Here is a 1,931-nt window from a genome sequence, read left to right as displayed (position 1 = left end):
TTGTTGCATTAATAAGTCCATACAGGGCTCATTAAAAACAAGATTGAAGGCATTAAGTCCAATAAAGAACCTTTTGCCAAGAAGAATTTAAAATTATACTATAAACCCAGTGTTCTGGTACTTATTCAGACAAACGCGAAAGAAAAAAGGAAGAAAAAATATTCAATTCTCTTAAACAGAAAGTGAATCTCCTGGCTTCAAAGGAAGTGTCAAATCCAAACCTTTTACTTACTTCCATATGGGGGAGGAGCAATCATCATTTATAGGAAAGTGTACCGATTGAGCAAGGTTGAATTCCACGCTGGTAATCTCTTGTTAAACCTATTTGAAATTGTTCGCACCCACTGATTGCAGAATCTAATCCCTCTGAGCCAGGCCCTTCTTTCATTGGAAGCTGCAGAGCTGATGCCCCCTCCGATTTGCGAAAGGGATTAGCTGGTAGCCAATGGCGGAGGAAGGCCTGATAGAGGGCTGCTGGGCAGGGGATGAGATATCTGTAAACAGCAATGTCGAACAAGCTGTTGTGGCTCTGTGTGCGTGACCCCAAGGTTAGGGCTTCCATATTTGTGGTCTTCCATTCACAGGAGGCAGACAGCACTGCCGGGAGCTGTCACTCCTACTGCAACAGAACAGATGCAGTTAACTCCTTCGGCGCTGCAGCAGGACTTCTCAGCTGGCACTGTGAGAAGATACATCGTTCAGTTTTCCCAGTCTCATGGAAGAATTTTGTACATGCAGCATTTTCCTTCTACATTTTCCTATTTTTAATGTGCAGGAAATGCTGATGGTCACACTTACCCTTGGCCTTGCCCAGAATTTATTACTGTTCTCTCCAACTTTGACCCCCCCCCAACTTATGTCATGAAGGAGCTCGTTTATTTTGTGGATATAGTTCCACTTTGAAAACTGAGACTAGACAGTGAGCGTCAGCAAGCTATTCCGCCGCTGGGGCAGCGCGGCTGAGTCCAACCCGGTTGCCAACTACTGTCCACGTGCACACGCTTTCCCGGCAGGGATATCTGGATACCATTCAGTTGAAGTATACCAGAGATTTTCAAATGCCTGCGGGGTCGAGACCCAGCGCAGCCACAATTTGAAAATCATGGTCCTGGAGGTGATCTTGGGATCGCAACGCCCCCTGGACACATTGTTCCCAACCCGATTTGAAAATCCTGCCCCTGGTGCCTGTAGCATCTGCTCAAAGGTAGCACCTTCCAAACAGGCGACCTCTACCACCTAGAAGGACAATGGCAGCAGATAGATGGGAACACCACCACCTGCAAGTTCCCCTCCAAGTCACTCACCATCCTGACTTGGAAATATATCGCCGTTCCTTCACTGTCGCTGGGTCAAAATCCTGGCACTCGCTCATTAACAGCACTGTGGGTGTACCTACACCACATGGACTGCAGCGGTTCAAGAAGGTAGTTCACTCCCACGTTTCTCAAGGGCAACTAGCGATGGGTAATAAATGCTGGCCTAGCCAGTGACACCCACATCCTGTGAATGAAATAACAAAAAAAGAGGCAATACATTTTCTTTTAAAGTATCTTGCAAGATTAACTCTGCCCCTACCTCAGTAAAATTTCCATGAAAACATATTGGGCCAAAAGGGATTCCTTTTTTTCAGAATAAACCTCTCCCAGTTGCAACAGGAAATAAGGTTGCTTGAAACTCTAAAAAAGCTGATGATATCCTTTGAACTAATTGGTATAAAAGGAAATGAGGAAAAAATGAGGAAATGAGGTAAAAGGAAGTACTACTGAAACAAATCTGGGCATATCCTGTGCTACAGATACAGGCAAGTTACTGGAGGAAGCATTATATTTGAATTTGACCGTATATACTTTTTAAACTTGGTTTTCTGACATTTATGCAGTCTTTTAACTTGTAAAGCAAAAGTCAGGGTTTTATGATCTATTCATGAATTT

General features: G+C 44.2%; 1 long non-coding RNA gene across 1 annotated transcript; it reads right to left on the bottom strand.

Moving 5' to 3' along the window:
• Positions 1–209: 209 nt before the first annotated feature.
• On the bottom strand, positions 210–1,669 carry LOC144699572 (uncharacterized). Its single transcript, XR_013580563.1, has 2 exons — positions 1,305–1,669; positions 210–679 (listed from the first exon to the last, which is right to left on the bottom strand). It is a non-coding gene; the product is annotated as an uncharacterized LOC144699572 (long non-coding RNA).
• Positions 1,670–1,931: the final 262 nt, after the last annotated feature.

The sequence above is a fragment of the Cetorhinus maximus genome, chromosome 24, assembly GCF_964194155.1.
Source record: "Cetorhinus maximus chromosome 24, sCetMax3.hap1.1, whole genome shotgun sequence".
Classification (NCBI taxonomy): Eukaryota; Metazoa; Chordata; class Chondrichthyes; order Lamniformes; family Cetorhinidae; genus Cetorhinus; species Cetorhinus maximus.
The sequence above is the reverse complement of the archived record's forward strand: the minus strand, read 5'-3'. Positions and strand labels throughout refer to the sequence as shown.